The sequence below is a fragment of the Chenopodium album genome, chromosome 25, assembly GCF_948465745.1.
Source record: "Chenopodium album chromosome 25, dcCheAlbu1.1, whole genome shotgun sequence".
In the NCBI taxonomy this organism is placed as follows: domain Eukaryota; kingdom Viridiplantae; phylum Streptophyta; class Magnoliopsida; order Caryophyllales; family Amaranthaceae; genus Chenopodium; species Chenopodium album.
In genome coordinates, this window is record NC_137858.1 from 18,952,061 (window position 1) to 18,969,365 (window position 17,305).

General features: G+C 40.9%; 1 non-coding gene across 1 annotated transcript; it reads left to right on the forward strand.

The window, feature by feature from the left end:
* The first annotated feature begins 1,047 nt into the window (after positions 1 to 1,047).
* Positions 1,048 to 1,153, forward strand: LOC145615788 (small nucleolar RNA R71). The gene has a single exon (XR_014107378.1). It is a non-coding gene; the product is annotated as a small nucleolar RNA R71 (small nucleolar RNA).
* Positions 1,154 to 17,305: the final 16,152 nt, after the last annotated feature.

The following is a 17,305-nucleotide window of genomic DNA, read 5'->3' on the forward strand; positions in this document are numbered from 1 at the left end:
AATTGAGTAATTTGAGTCTCAAGCATCTTATTATGAGTCATCATCTCATTAAATTTCTTATCACTAACTGCCATATAGGTGTTAATGATCTTGGTTTGATTATCAATCAACTCTTCCAAGGTTGTTTTAGGAGAAGAAGGTTGTGAATAGGAATTTTGATTTTGAGTCTTTGGAGCAAAACCGGGTGGGGGACCTCTTTGAGCATTGTTTTGAAAATTTCCCCTTCCTTGGTTGTTCCAATTACTCCTATTTTGATTTGAACCATAACCTTGATTATGATTACCACCACCATGATTATGGTTTCCATTACCTTGGTTATGATTCACATAACCTTGGTTTTGATTATCATAATTATGATTTTGATTACCATAATTTTGGCCTTGATTTTGGCTACTATAACCTTGGTTATTATTACCACGAGAACCTTGATTCCCTTGGTTCCTATAACCACCATTATGATTATAGTTGTCAAAATTGCCTTGGTTTTGGTAATTCCTATTTCATTGGCCTTTTTGATTATCAAACCTTTGAACATTGTTGTTTGACACAAAATTGACATGTTCACATTCATTGTCAAACTCATCAACACATTCATTAGGACAAGCACTAGAGTCATGATCATACGATCCACATGCATCACAAAACAAGCAACCCAAAGGCATATTATGTGAAGAGGGAGGGGGTTGAGAGTTAGAAGGAGTACCTCTCCCCTTAAATTGGGAGGGAAGATTAGAAGCTTGAGAAGAGGTAGAAGAGCTCTCCAACTTAGCTTTGATTGCGGTGACCTCCTTTCCTAAATTTGTCATTTGAGAGGAAAGGTTGTTGATTGCATTGAGATGGTCCACCGAATACAATGAAGATTGTTTGCTTGAAGAGTCTCTCTCCCCATCTTGCCAATCCCTATAATATGTCACCACATCCTCAATGATGTCCACAACTTCTTCCTCGGTTTTGTTCATGATAGGGCCCCCGGCCCCTCCATCAAGGCATGACTTGCCTTGGGGACTTAAACCGCCATAGAAGATTAAGATCACTTGGTATGTGGGGATTCCATGATGAGGGCACTCCCTTTGATACTCTTTAAATCTCTCCCATGCTTCATAGAGACTTTCATTTGACCTTTGCTTGAACCCTTGAATCAAGGCTCTTGCCTCCGCCGTCTTCTTTTGGGGATAGAAACGGGACAAGAAGGCCTTTGTAACATCATCCCAAGTTCTCAAGGAGTTGGGCTTCACCTCCTTGTCTAGCCACTCCAAAGATCTTCCTATTAGAGAGAAGGGGAACAACTTGAGGCGGATGAATTCTTGAGAGACCCCATTGACTTTGATAGTGTTGCAATATTTTTCAAATTCTTTCAAATGGTTCAATGGGCTTTCATTCTTAGCCCCACTATATTGCCTTCTCTCAATCAAGGTGATCATTGTCGGACGGATTTCGAAGTCATTTGCCGGGGTAGTTGGTGGAGCAATTCCACTCTCAAATCTATATGCCCCGGGCACTCCAAGCTCCTTCAAGGCTATTCTAGGATGTTCACCCATTCCTTGTTCTTCTTGAATTTCTTCTTCACTCGAAGAGCTATAAGCCAAAGATCTAATATCCACTCTTCTTCTTGAAATAGTCCTTTCTGTAGACACCCATTTGTGTCTCCCCAAAACCAAACCCAGTGATGAATACCTTGTGCGTCGAAACATAATCGGATGAGGTGAAAGTGATTCGAAAGTCAAATGTCGCGGTTTAGTTTTAATTAATTTCTTTTCTCTCTGTTTTTGAAAATGGCTCTATTTATTTGAAAACGTCCATTTCAGTTTATTTTGGTCCATGGTTAAGGGTCCAATAATAGTGTAGTTGGATGGGGCTTGAAAAGACCTTTCCGACGATATATTATAAGCCCAATTCCGATGAATATTGAGGAAGTTATGGCCAAAATACTAAACTGGGCCCGGAGTTCTATTTTAATGCGGCCCAATGATCTAGAGGAGGGCCCAATGTTAATTATTATTCCTAAAGCTATTAGGATTAATTATGGTTTTCTAGAAGTTTCTAGAAAGTTCTTCTTAATTCTAATATTGATAGGATTAATAATTAATTATCTTTAAAGGTTTTTTATTTGGAATAAAATATTATTTTATTATCCTAAAAATGTATTTCATCTTTTGTACGGATTCCGTAGATCAAGTTGATTAGAGATCGGATTCTGTAAAAAGATAAAAACGCGCTTATACAGGCTGTCGCCAGACGACAAAGTCTGTCGCCACGCGACAGACTCTGTCTCCGCGCGACAAACCCTGTCGCCTCGCGACAGACACTGTCGCATCGCGACAGAGTCCAGTCCTGGCGACAGCGTGGTGTTTTATTCCTTATCAAATTCCGTGTTTTTCCGGATTATTTTCATTATAAATAGCGTCCGGATTCCTGTTTTCAGAATCATCAACTATCATCATCAATTCCCATCAATTCTCTCTTTTCTCTCTTGAGCACTTTATGCTTTCTTTCTCTCTTTTCTAGTTTTACAATATTCCGCATACATTAGACTTAGAGTCTTCTAGCCAAGTTCGAAGTTGCCTTCGCCCTAGACGTGCAAGGTTTGATAATTTCTGAGGGTTTGGTCCAAAACTAGTCTAAACTTTATTTAATTTGATTTCAATTTAATTATTTAATTATTCTTTATTGATTTTCATTGAAGTTTACTAACTTGTGTATTTTGTTATTAGAAAGAGGTACGAGGCTTCAAAGTAAGTAGATTAGCTTACTCCCTATTTCTTTCACAATGTAGATTGCATGCTTATTATTGTTTATAATTCCTAGTATCATGTTAGGATGCTTTTATGCTTTCTAGTATCATGTTAGGATGTTATTTTATGCTTTCTAGAATCATGTTTAGGGTGCCTTTAATTCTTTCTAATATCATGTTAGTACCATGTTAGGTTTAAAGCTTTGATCTTTATTGCTTAGTGACATGCTAGGATTTGTTATTAGCCTTGTTAGTATCATGCCTAGGGTCTTGCTATTATTATCAAGCTTTATTATTCTTATCATGCTATTATCATCATTATTGTTTATTGTCATGTTGCTTGATATATATTATTGTTATTGCTTGATCACGCCTTTTATGCAGGTTAAAGGGAATTTGTACTTGAAATCACGCTTAATAAGATAATTAATAATTTGGTTTAGGCTAATGTGATTTTAACTCAAGTGATCGCCAATAATAGTCTTATTTGTGCATTAATTTCAACCAACATAGATAAACAGGTTAGGTTTAATATAATGTTTGTATGTTATTCGAAAAGCGCACATGAATACGAGCAGAACAAAGTAGAGGCCTATTTTATAGGGCGGGTCCTTTCTTTTGTAGATTGGATTCGTACCCTCATCCCCGGACCCTATTTGGTTCAAGACCTTATGGAGTATTTGACGGTCCTTTGGATTGTCTTTTGGGTACAAGTTCCTTAAAACTTGTTGGCGACTCGTTTTAGCTCTTTATCTTTCCCTTTGGAACGCCACCGTACTTTAGTGTATGATCACAGTGGGGTTCAAGTTTGGGGTTATCATAATGCTTGAAATATTCCCTACAGTTTTTGGCGACTCCACTGGGAAGGATTTCTATTTATATTCCGAAATTTATTAAATTTTGGCAATTATTTAGAATGAGCGGATGAGACTCAAAAAATTCTAAGTATTTCATGTGCGTGATTCGATTAACATTATTGTCATATGCATTAAAAGGTCCTCATGGGAGCACCCCATGAGTCAATCCATAGGAATTTTACACGTAGGAAATTTGGGAAATATCTTTCATGACTAGAATCGAAAAGATAATACGAAATCTGGAAAATTCGAAGAACACAGGAACTTGCCGAGGCATGTAGGAACTAGCGTCTAGAAAGCAGGGCTTGTCGCCCGTAAAAAGTTTCTGTCGCCTGGCGACAGGGACTTTTTTGCGGCGACAGTCCCTGTTGTCTGGCGCCAAGTTCTTCCAATACTGACCCAGGGTTCTGTCTTCTTGCTTTGACCTTTTCTAGTGTTATTGGCTCGATTTTGCTTATTGATTGAGTCGTTTTCTCACTTTTCTGAAACCCATATGTGTTCTACATATGGATATAACCCTTTGGGGGTTCCTTGCTTCGCCTGCCCAATGGAGTATTCCACTATTTTGTGCAAAGCTCAGATTTGGGGACGTGTATGTCTTGGAATCTATCCAACCATGGCGTCGAGTCCGGTCTCCTACCGCACTCGCGGAATCTTGTCCATTCGCTCCAACCCTCTTGGCAGGCTTGTGTGCAATGCATGTGGATTCTTAACCATGGACCTTCTTTTGACTTAACCCATATCCTCGAACTTTAGAGAACTAGAGCCATGGTTAGGTTGCAAACTCATCTTGTGACTATGTGAACTATGTGTACCTCTTGCTTGAATATATTATATGTGCGCTAACCGTTTGTTTGACTTGTGTTCAAGACTAATAAATGGACTAATGACTAAAAGGACTTTGTCTAACTAATTAATCTTGAATTAATTAAAGACTAATAATTTAATCAATTCGACTTAGCACGACTTTAGGCATGTCCACTTAGAGTAAAATTACTGGAAACAGTCCAGATTGATGTTCCAGCAATGGCGCAGAAATTTGGACTGTGGCGCTGCAGTCTAGTGTCTGTCGCCTGGCGACAATTTTGTCGTCTGGCGACAGACTCTAAACAGTGGCGACAGTTCTGTTGTTTTGGCGACAGTCCAGTTTTCTTACCCGAGTCATCACATTGAGTCTAATTAATGGATCTGCTAATCGAATTAATCAATTTGTTGGTTATTTAAACCATGTTCAAGTCTTTAATTGAATTTAGGCATGTAAAAGTCTCATGGTTACACACTAGTAGTCAATGCATGTCACTCACATTCACATAAAGCACACACATAACATGTTTGTCACGTTATAATCATGATTAGAGAGTCTTGAATGCGTGTTTTCCGTCATTTTTTTTGGGGGGGTAAGTCGGATATTAATCCTCCAATATAATTTCCCTTAATATATACATAATATATACCCCATCATTTTTTTTTTAAAAAACATAAAGTCAAGTCAATTAGAGTCAAATATTAAAACAAATATGGTTTAAATGACAGCGCGTGGTCAAGAAAGGAAGGGCGTTTAATCAAGGACAACACTTTCGTTCAAGTCTTACTTTTCGACAAACCAATCGGTAGGAAAAGAAAGGCTAAGAAGGCAATGGCTAGTCAAGAAGAACTTAATGAAGTTAGGGGACAGGTAGCCAACTTGGCTGAGATGCTGCAAAATCTATCACTGCAAATTAACAATCCTGAGAAACAGAAACAAATGGACCTAATCCAGGAAAGTTTGGGCAAGCTATCCAACGATTTCAGATTTCAAGAGATTAGCTCTCAAGGGGTCTTGGTGGATAAGGATCTCCTTCCACAAAAGTTTAATCCCAACGACATCCCTAAGTTTAAGGCTATGGATAATCCTTACTTCCATTTAAGGGCTTTTGAAACTGTAATGGGTATTAAGGGAATAGATAGGAAAGCTTTCCATTCTGTATTCTCGTTATCCTTAGAAGCTGTATGCCAACAGTGGTACTTTTCACTTGATAAAGAAAAGACCTCTAGTTGGGAATCTATTGTGACCGCTTTCATTGAAAGATACAAATGCAATATACAAGTTGAAATCGATCACAGAGAATTAGAAATGCTGAAACAAAAAGAAAATGAGGGTTTCACTTCCTTTTTCAATAAATGGAGGGAAACCACTGCAAAAATGGTTGAAGTACCTAGTGAAAAGGAATCCGTTAGGATGTTCATTAAGAACCTCCAAGAGAAGTATTCCAAACATTTAAAATACCAAAGCAACCTAAACACATTCAAAGCAGTATATGACATCGAAATTAACATTGAGGATGACCTCACTAAACAAAGGCTTGCTAGTAATAGCTCGAGTAGTGGCTGGAAAAATAAGAAGAACGACAATCCTTCTTCATCCAAATCTACCCACTCAAATAATGTTAGCACTTTTCCTCTTAATGAAGTACTAGCAATGAACAACAATCAAGGACAAAAGAAACCATTTAGGAAGAACTATACTCCTATCGGTATGAGTTATGACACCGCGTTTGATCGCCTACATGCAAAAGGTCTCATAACTCCCATTGGACCATTCGGAGATCCACCTGTCGAAAGGAGAACCGCTAACTGGAATCCAAATGCACATTGCAAATATCACCAGGGTAGAGGTCATCCTACAGAAAATTGTTGGAGGTTAAAGGAAGCCATTCAAGACTTGATTGATAGCAACAAGCTCCCATTACCCCCTGCAAGTAAGAAGCCAAGCATCAATACTGCACCACTATCAGATTCCTTAGCTATTTCTAACGAAGAAAACCAAGAGGATCCTTCTAGTCTCATAGAGCCTATCGAGACTATTGAAGAGGAAATCTTTGAAGACGCTCTCGAATTTTCCGTTCAAGAATACGCGTCTAAACAGGAAGTAGTGGCATTAACATTAATACTCGAGGAATTGAAAAAGTTTATATCACAAACTTTCGAAGCCATAAAAGAGCAAAACGAATTGCTTAAGAAAAAGAAACCCTTTTCTTTCCAAGTGATTGACACCCCTAAAAAGACCACTAGGAAATACACTCCAATTGGGATGTCATACACCAATATATTTAAAATGCTCTTTGAAAGTGGAAAAGTCCAACCCCTCGAGCCGAAACCATTTGAATCATTAAAGAGGACAGACAAGTACTACTGCGCATATCATCAATCCGGAGGACATACAATCGAACAATGCTTTAGATTTAAAGATTTGGTTCAACGCTTGATTGATGAGAAAAAGCTAGTTCAATTACCACAGGATGCCACGATAAATGGAGTATGGGACAGTGATGATGAGGATGTTTACCTTAAAGACATTGAAGAAACTCCTCTATCAACAATTTATCCAGTAAGTGACATTTGGGATGAGGAAGATTCACCTATAGATGTCCTCACTAGGTCCGGGAGAGTACAACCTCCCATTTCAACACAACCCATACCTTCTATCCAGCAAATTCCCATACCTATCATAGAAGACAACGATGTTGTCAAACAGTTAAAAAAGACTAAGGTAGAAATGAACGTATGGAAGCTCTTAGCCACATCTCGAGAACATAGAATAGCAGTTATGGATGCTTTGGCCAAAGTAGGCATTGATTCGGACACCACTCCTGAGGGACTCGCAAACTTTCTCACGAGTGATCTCCCAAGTCCAATTAATCTAGTCACCTTTTCAGATAAAGATCTACCCCCGGAAGGTGACAAACACAACAAGGCTTTAAATCTCACGGTCATATGCAAGAGAATGAATGTCCCTATGACCCTTGTTGATAATGGTTCAGCAATTAATGTATGCCCTCTTAGAACCGCCAGGATGCTGGGAATAAGAGATGAGGATTTATCCCCATCAACCCAATGGATAAGAGCCTATGATAATTCACGACGACAGGCATTAGGGACAATCACCATGAATATAACAGCAGGCGCAATTGAACATGCCACTACGTTTCAAGTAGTAGATATCAAAGCTTCTTTCAACCTGCTACTAGGACGCCCTTGGCTCCATGATCTAAAGGCCGTCCCTTCATCTCTCCACCAACAAGTAAAGGCTATAGTGGGAGGTATTCCAATCACCATTGATGCTTCATCTATGAGGATCAAAACAATAGAAAATCCACTAATTAATGTGGAACATGACGAAGACGATGAAGATCTGTGGGGCTTTAGTGAAGAGGTCTCCTTAATAGAGGAAGACGAAAGGACCCCTCTTCATTATGACCTCCACGCAAACATGGTGACAAATGCTATCCTAAGAAAACAAGGACACTTTCCCGGAATGACTCTAGGAAAGAAAAAGGGAATAGCTAAATACATGTCTTTTCCTGGCCTTCCTAAATTGGATACTTTCGGACTTGGTTTCGAACCAACTCGTGAAGACTTCAAATGGGCTCAGAAAAAATTAAAGGCACGAAGAGACGCCCGCATACAAAAAAAGGAAATACCCATGGACCAGTATCCTCTCACTTTAAATGGACAATTTATAAGAGAAGGAGAGGATTATCCTTGTTATGAATTTCCCGAACCCTTTGTTGTAAATGGTATAAGGCAGCCTGGATTCGAGATCTTCCTGGATTGTTGTTTCCTAGACGAGATCCTATTTCCAACACATAAAGAAAAAGCACCTTCTTGTTTTGACTTTAATGTCATGGGACTCCTCTTTGGAAGGGAAAAGAACGAACCAAAACACGTGGAGGATAATTCGTCGCTTATTCAAGAAGTGCTCCAAAGCGAGAATTTCGATCCTTCCAAGCTTATCACTCCTGTAGAAGATCAAGAGCGTGGATGGCGCAAGACGGTGAGAATCATCACTACAAATGGAAGGGAGATTTCAGTAACCACGGGACAAGGACCAATCTTCGAAGAGTCGTCAGAGTCTGAATTAGAGTCTCCCCCTATCGAGTCTTCTAACTCTTTAGTTGTAGCATCTTCCACTTCTTCTCCTACTCCTAGGATAGTTAGTAATCAAATCCCGACGGATATTTCTCTATTTGATGTAATGATTTCCGAGTTCAATAATATGTCTTCTTCCCCTTATCTCTCTTGTTTTTCTTTATCTAAAGATGACGAACGTTGCTTAGCTAATGATGAAAATGACAAAGAAATTATTAAAGCAATGGAAACACTTGAAAACAAAACGCCAATAATTGAGGATACGGAAACGGTTGACATCTCAAAAGATCCAACCATTAAAAGAGAAGTTAAAATCGGATTAACATTAAACAAAGAAGAAAGAACCGATTTAATTAATCTACTAAAAGAATTTATCGATGTATTTGCTTGGTCATACGAAGATATGCCAGGCATTAATAGAGAAATAGCTCAACACACTATACCATTAATTCCAGGAATGAAACCTGTAAAACAAAAGTTACGTCGAATGAAACTCGACGTAGCCCTTAAAATAAAAGAAGAAGTACAAAAACAAATAACTGCAGGTTTTATCCGGGTATCCAAATACCCCGAATGGGTCGCTAATGTGGTCCCAGTTCCGAAAAAAGATGGTAGAGTTCGAATGTGTGTCGACTATCGAGATTTAAACAAGGCAAGTCCAAAGGACGACTTCCCTTTGCCACACATCGATATTTTGGTAGATAATACGGCAAATCATGCACTTCTCTCGTTTATGGATGGATACGCAGGGTACAATCAAATCCTCATGGCCGAAGAAGACATGGAGAAGACGACATTCATAACACCGTGGGGTACTTATTGCTATACGGTAATGCCATTCGGACTTAAAAACGCGGGTGCCACTTACCAACGAGCAGCAACTGCCCTACTCCACGACATGATGCATAAAGAGGTGGAAGTCTATGTAGATGATATGATTGTAAAATCAAAAGACCGTCAAGGACATCCAATAGCCTTAAGGAAATTCTTCGAAAGACTAAGAAAGTACAACATGAGGCTAAACCCTTCTAAATGTGCTTTTGGGGTTACGTCAGGAAAACTTTTAGGCTATGTCATAAGTTCTCGAGGAATAGAAATAGATCCTACAAAGATAAAGGCAATCATGTCCATGCCACCGCCCAAAACCGAAAAACAAATTCGAGGATTTATTGGCCGGTTGCAGTATATAAGTAGGTTCATATCTAAGCTGACCACGATATGCGAACCAATATTTAAGAAGCTTAAGAAGAACGTACCAATCATATGGGACGATGAGTGTCAAAAGGCCTTTGAAAAGATCAAAGCCTATCTTGCAAATCCTCCCGTATTAGCTCCAGCGCTCCCCGGAATACCCTTAAGGCTATACTTAACGGTCACAAAGGAAACAATGGGGGCTATGCTCGCACAGGAGGTAGAAAGCAAGGAAAATGCCATTTACTATCTAAGGAAGAAAATGCTCGAGTATGAAACACGATACACACCGTTGGAAAAGTTGTGCCTCGCATTGGTGTGGGCCACAACTAAACTAAGACATTACATGCTCGTGCACACGGTCTATGTAGTCTCACGAATGGATCCCTTAAAATATCTATTCGAAAGATCTACGCTTAACGGACGAATCTCAAGGTGGATAGTAAATTTAGCCCAATTTGACATAAGATTTATGACTCAAAAAGCAATCAAAGGGTCAGTGGTTTCGGATTTCCTAGCAGATTTCCTGATAGAAGATTCAACACCCTTAGAAGACAACGAATTCCCGGACGAAAATTTAATGATGACAGAAGATGACACGTGGACTCTATACTTTGATGGAGCTTCAAACCAAAAAGGGTGCGGTGTAGGAGTCTTGTTAGTATCACCTAAGGAAGAACATGTTCCTATATCCATCAAGTTAGATTTCGACGTCACTAACAACGCAGCTGAATATGAAGCATGCGTCGTAGGCCTCGAAACCGCTTTAGCCTTAGGCGTGAAAAAACTCCGGATATTTGGAGATTCATCCTTAATCATTAATCAAATTTCCAAAAGATGGAAAGTTAGGAGTGAGAGTTTAGCTCCTTACCAGACATATTTGGAAACTCTCACCGATCAACTGGAAAAGGTAGAATACACTTATCTACCTAGAGAAGAAAATCAATTCGCCGACGCTCTGGCAAGGTTAGCCTCAATGGTTAGAATACCTAAAGAAATTGAACAAATGCCTTTAACCATAGAGAAAAGGCACAAACCTGCATACATTCAAGCTATAGAGGATGATGAAATAATTCAAGAAGAAGAACCAGAGGAGGAACCTTGGTTCGTAGATATATTGAATTATGTCACTAAGGGAGAATACCCTCCTCATGCGGATAAAAGAACCAAAAGAGCATTAAGGCTTTTAGCTTCCCAATTTGTACTCATAGGAAATGAGCTACACAAAAGGGTACCTAATGGACGAGCTCTATTATGTGTAGGTAAAAAGGATGCCCAAAGGGCTATGAGAGTTATCCATGAAGGCATATGCGGAACACATATTAACGGTAAAATGCTAGTCCAAAAGATAATGCGAGAAGGATATTACTGGACTACCATGAATAAAGATTGCCATCAATATGTAAAAAGATGCCCCAAGTGTCAAATTTATGCAAATTTGCAACATATTCCACCATCTCTTCTCTACACCTATACTTCACCATGGCCTTTCTCTACATGGGGAATAGACATAATTGGAAAAATTACACCCCCAAGAACAGGAGGTCATGAATACATCCTTGTTGCTATAGATTACTTCACAAAGTGGGTGGAAGCACAATCATATGCTAAACTCACCGCCAAACATGTAGCACTCTTTATCGAAAGAAACATAATTTGCCGATATGGAGTCCCACATGAGATGATAAGTGACAATGGTACTCACTTTCAAGCAGAATGTGAAGAATTACTACAAAAATATGGCATTCAACATCACCATTCGTCTCCATACAGACCTCAAGCAAATGGGGCAGTCGAGGCTGCTAATAAGAATTTAAAAACGATCATCGAGAAAATGACTGAAAATTATAAAGATTGGCCTGACAAACTCCACTTTGCACTGTGGATATATCGCACGTCAATCCGCACATCAACAGGAAATACACCATTCAATTTAGTATACGGGATGGATGCTGTACAACCTGTGGAATTAGAAATACCTTCTTTACGCATCGCGTTAGAAAGTAAACTCGATGAGGTTGAGTGGACCAGAGCACGATATGAAGAGCTAATCCTACTCGATGAAAAACGACTAGAAGCTCTACATCATACACAATGTTATCAAACCCGTATGGCTAGGCATTTCAACAAAAAAGTCAAGACAAGAAATATCAAGGTAGGGGACTTGGTATTGAAAGCATTAAGGAAAAATGTTCTAGACCCAAGGGGCAAATTCCGCCCTAATTGGTCCGGACCATACATTGTCAAAACAATCTTGTCAGGAGGCGCGGCTAAATTAACTGACATGGATGGCAATGAATTTTCAAATATGACAAATCTTGACCAACTTAAGAAATACTACCCGTAAATATTTGAGTGAACACTCAAAAGAGCTACGTTCGGCCTGATTCCTTAAATAAAGGATACGTAGGCAACCCGAATCGGGTGCGGCCCCTTTAATTTATTCACATTCTGTATCCCCGAAGCAAAAGAATAACGTCTGCAAAGTTTCGAGACTGGCGCCAGAAAATAGCTTCTGTCGCCAGACGACAATAACTGTCGCCAGGCGACAGAGTCAAATCGCCAGCGACAGTACCCCAGGCAGCGGCGCCACTCTTCTGCAAACATCTGGACAAGTTCCATGTATTCTGGAAATTTTTTCGACTCTCGTATTCGAATTAATTTTCCGGAAAGATATATGTTATAATTGTTTTCATTGCTTTACTTAAAAATTAATTAAGATAAAAGCTGGAATTTTATTAATTAATAAAGAAAAGTACATTATTGATAAAATAAAAGCTGAAAACAAATTAATTAAAGCATAATTTAAATTTGTCTAATAAATCAAAAGACAAGCAATGTTCTAATCTTCCTTCTCTTTCTTCATTCTTTTCCAGTTTGTGTCTTCTTTCTCTTCCTCTTGATCCATTACTTTCGCTAGGAGACAACCGTTAGAAGATCTACATTCTATTTTGGTATCAACAGTCTCTCCCTCCGCTAGGACCCCGTGTTTCTTTTCTACCCAAACTTCCTTCTCGGTAGAATCCACCTTTCTTTTTCCTTTATTTTTCTTAGAACTCTTCTTCCTAGGCATGATAGGAGTTTTGAATTCAATTCTTGTCCCTAGACGCTCTTTAGCAGGAATTTTCTTGTCACCCAGTCGGTCCTTCACATTGGTCTCTTGAGAATCCTGAAATCTTCCATCAAGCCACTGCTTTACTTTGTTTGACAGACAAGGCGGTTCCTTATAGGCGATCACCTCCCACAAAGGCCTACCACTCCAGTATCTATCAAAGCGCTCAATCTCTTGTGACACAGGAAATTCATAAGGGCGGCGAAGATCTCCTGTAGGGATGGTTTGTGCAAGACCATATTGCCTCAAGACTCTACAAGGGAAATAAAAAGTTAGTCTTGATAAGCTAGGAAGACGACAATATGCTTGGTTACTACAACCGATCATCGCGTCAATTCTTCCGGTAAAGGACATATTTCATCATGGAAAAATCTAAAACAATGAGTATCAATATTCCAATAATCTATAGCAGAATATATAAAATCAGTATCAAGGATCATCCCCCTGACCCCAAATATACCCCCCATATGAGAAAGTTCTAATGCTTTCTTATCTTTAGCAGTTAAACGACGACACCAATCATCCATGTAACCACAAAAAGTTTTCTTAGCTAAAGACATGATCGCTAATTAATTTAATTATTTGATAAGCTGATCAAATTATGCAGTAAACGGACTATTTGGGGGCTATTTATAACTTTTCCTGTACGACGGACCTCCATTCCTTGAGGGAATAGGAAAGTAAGTCTGTCGCCTGGCGACAGAGTCTGTCGCGTGGCGACAGATTGGATGACGCGGCGCCAGTATTTTCCTTAAACAGCATCACCTATTGCGCGTAGGAAACTGTGTTTTTACGTATCTGACTTCGAATTTGACTTGACTAACTGTTTTATCCCTTATTATTATTATTATCATTATTATTACTATTATTATCCCTTATTATCCTTATTATTATTATTATTATTATTATTATTATTATCACTATGGTTATTATTATTATTATGACTATCATTACCAATATTATAATAATAAAGCTTATTCTTTCAAGCTTGCTCTCATTTTTTCCTTTTTTCTTTTGGGGGAGAGAGTCGGTATACCCTCCACTAATATTAAAAATGACGGAAAAATTTCGCGCAAATATTACACAATGCATGCATTATAAAATAACAAACTAAGTAAAATGATTAATAAATAATAAAATATATGCATATATATACAAGTGTCTAATACATGAGTCGCATAATACACTAGACAAAGTCCTATAAAAGTCAAATAAAATAAATACAGGTACAACTACGGTGCCGGAGGTCGCAGATCGCGAGGGATACCTAATGTATCGAAAAATGCCCTACTCCGCGGAGTATGCCCATCATCATCCCCTGGACCACCGGATGACGCAAACTGCAGCTCAGGGCCAGGCCACCTAACCTCACCCTGGAACCCGACAGAAAGAGGCTGGTGCTGCTGCGATGACGAGCCAAACTCGTACGTCCCACCACCCATCCCACCTCGAACGGTCGGCCCGGTCGGAGCATCCTCCGGCGATGACGCCGAATCCTCTACAGCTGCGGCCTCAGAACGACCACCTCGTCCACTAGAGGTAGTCCGGCGACGCCTCGAGTCGGACCTAGTAGTCTCCCTCCTAGGCTCGGGCCTCGACCGAGTGCGTGGAGAAGGAATAGGCTGCCCCTGCAAAAATAAACTCAAAGTTAGCCAACATAACAAAAGTAAAACCAAAAAACACTGAAAATAAAATAATACCTCCTCAACGTCGTTGCTACGACAGGTAGCACGGTTCCGCAACCTCACAAGCTGGCTGCGAAAGGCGTCAATGCACCTAGCCATAGCCGTCACCACCTCGCGAGAAAACTGTCAAAACAACCAAGTCAGAATAGCAAACATAAAGCCAGAGCAATGACCACATAAAGTGGTCTAAGTACTTACTCGAGTCTGGTGACGAGGGATAGACCGCTCCACAAACTGCTCCCCCTCTGGAGCAGGCGGAATGAGCTCCTCGATCGGCCCATACGTACCCTGGTAGCGTATAAACATCCTAGGAGGAATGAACTCCCTAGGACCAGCCTGCTAAAAACAGAAGGTTAAAAAGATACTTGGGGGCTACCTAAGACAAATAAAACTAAACAAATAATGACATACCGCTGCCTCCTCTGTAGGGACAGGAGCCGGCGCCAGCAGCGGCAGCAGATCCTCCTCATAGCTCTGCTCGAGGGGAATGTAGGTCCTCTAATGAGTACCTCGCGAGGGACCACCAGCACGGTCCCGCTGCAAGGCATCATGGAACATGTGCCTGGGTGGAGGAGCTGGGACTACGAAAGAGTCTGAGGAGTGCTGGATGGCTACCCGCTCCCCTAGGTAGACCACCGCATCGTACGTCCCCAGAAAGTAGCGACGCTCAGCTGTGTATTGCGCCGCTAGCGCAGAGACGGGGAAACCAGCCCAAGGTCGATACACCGGGCTAGGCTCCTGAAATATCACTAAGTAAGACACTAATGCTAAAAGTAATGAAGTCAAAGTAAAAGTTAAGATAAAATCTCACCGAAAGGATCATCTCTCAAAGGCGTAACACCTCCGGCGGACCCCTGCGGCCTCCCCAACTGGCAGCAATGGGGAGCACGCGAGGAGAAGGCCTCGCTGGCGCGAGAGAGGGAAAGTACTCGTAGAACCAAATCTACACAAAAGCAAAAATTAGTGAAAACATGTTCCTAAACATCTAAAGCAAAACCTAAGTGGTAAAAAGGGAGGCATACCTCTACGACCCTCCAGAAACTGGACAGGGCGACCTCTCCAGATAGGGCCTTGTGGCGACAAGAACGCCGTAAGCCCAACAAGAAATCAGCATAGGCCATGCTGGCCCAATCATATGTCCCCACCAATCCTAGGTCGCGGACGGCAGGCAGGTAGTACAGTAGAACTCTACTACCTCGATCAGGGGAAAATGTCCCTGACAGCAGAATCAGCACAAAGATGCGCACCCGCTGCTCTCGGGTAGTCGCATCGTCCTCAAAAGCTGCAGCCAATGTGCAGCGACGAATGCATCGGGAACTCAGCTGTCCCGACTGAACCTCAGCCCGGGCCCGAATGACGATCGGCCCCAACAACTCCAAAACCTCTGGCGAGTAAACAGTAACGCCAGCGTCGAAGGGAAGTGGAGTGGACTGGAAATCTAACCCCGTGATGAGGCTAAAGTCAGCTGGAGTGACTGTCATCTCACCCCAGGGAAAGTGGAAGGTGTTGGTGGTGTCCCAAAAGAACTCCACCAAAGCTCGAACGACGAGGTTGCCCCCATCGTATGAAAACATGGCCCGGGTGGCCTGCAACAAGGGAGTCAATCCACATGACTCCCAAAGACGTCGAAGTTCCTCGTCACGACAGATGAAGTTGTCGTACAAGGAACCGATAGTGGAGTTACCCGAACCATGGCTACGGGTCCTCCCACTCGCTGAGCCGCGTCGGATCCTCTCCGACAAGTGATGTACTGGCGCGTGAAACAGAGTGCGCTCGTCCCAGTCAGGCATGTCGCCCAACCCAGAAGTAGAAGGTACGTCCTCACCCTCGCTGGTGGGCTCGTCCTCTCGACGCGTGTCCCTCGACCGGGAACTCGAACCACGTCGTCTAGCCATGCTAAAGTTTGTAAAAGTAATTAAACTTAAGTTTCTACAGTATCTAAGTTCGCCTAAGCCGCATGATACTATGTTCAACAAAAAAAAAAAAAAAAAAGTACGTAGTACTAAAACAGAGTAAGATCTCAAACAAGCATGGAATCATCTTTTGAGCAAACAAACAATTTCTTGCAAACATATAGTGAATATTTGTGACAAATTGCACAAGAAAAAGCAGTTAAAACACCAAGAACGACTCACATTGTTCTTCACGACCTTAAGAGGTCCAACAATGGTGAATCGTTCGTTTCTTCACCAAATTGAGTCAAACAAGTCTCAAAATACTCCCAAGGCAATATACAAACATAATTAAACAAATTCAAGACATAAAATTCAACGAACAAAGCAAATTAAGCAAAATGAGTTTCGAATTTTCGAAAAAACCGCAAACAAGAACAGCCAATTCATCAAAAATCGAGTTGAGTTTGAGCAAAACTTACATAGATCGGGAAAATAGATGAGAAAAGCTTCGATTTGCAACAAATTTGAGCGAATTTGGTTGAGAAATGAGCAAGAACGAGTAGATTGAATGTTTTGCGAAAAATGGAGAAGCAGAGCAGCAGCGAAAATGAAGAAGATGACGGGTTTTTAAAACCCCGATTCTGTCGCCAAACGACAGAATTGTCGCGAGGCGACAGACTCTGTCGCGTGGCGACAGAGCCAAATGCTGGCGACAGTTGCTTCTGGCCGGCGCTGGTGCGGCGACAGAGGTCTGGGCTCTTCCTTATGATTTTGTGGGTCCAGTTTAGTGATTTGGGTTCCTTGGTACGCCAGTTAGCCCCTTTGAATAATTGATATGATTTAATCAGCTTGATCAAATGCACTAAGTGATCGACTTGATGAAAGATCGTCTCACTTTAGCTTAAAGCGCCTAAGTATTGGCTCTT